The 201-nt window shown below is 31.3% G+C and overlaps 1 protein-coding gene across 1 annotated transcript in view; it reads left to right on the top strand.

Moving 5' to 3' along the window:
* Window positions 1–201, top strand: part of LOC119591128 (SCY1-like protein 2) — a gene marked incomplete at its 5' end in the record, with an annotated part of 331,697 nt that overhangs the window by 245,408 nt on the left and 86,088 nt on the right.

Genomic DNA, 201 nt, shown 5'->3' with positions numbered 1-201 from the left:
TGATAAATAAATCCTAGTATACAGTTCAAATCCTATTCCAACTTATAATATGGTATAACATGTTGTCAAATCAGTGTCATATACAATCGACATCCTATCAGTAAGCGCTTTTTTACGCAGCAATTATGCGCGTGACGTCAATACTTTTATGAATATATGGTTCTGTAATACTATTTGGTATAAAAATACACAAACAAACGC

Source organism: Penaeus monodon, chromosome 28, assembly GCF_015228065.2.
Source record: "Penaeus monodon isolate SGIC_2016 chromosome 28, NSTDA_Pmon_1, whole genome shotgun sequence".
Classification (NCBI taxonomy): domain Eukaryota; kingdom Metazoa; phylum Arthropoda; class Malacostraca; order Decapoda; family Penaeidae; genus Penaeus; species Penaeus monodon.
The sequence above is the reverse complement of the archived record's forward strand: the minus strand, read 5'-3'. Positions and strand labels throughout refer to the sequence as shown.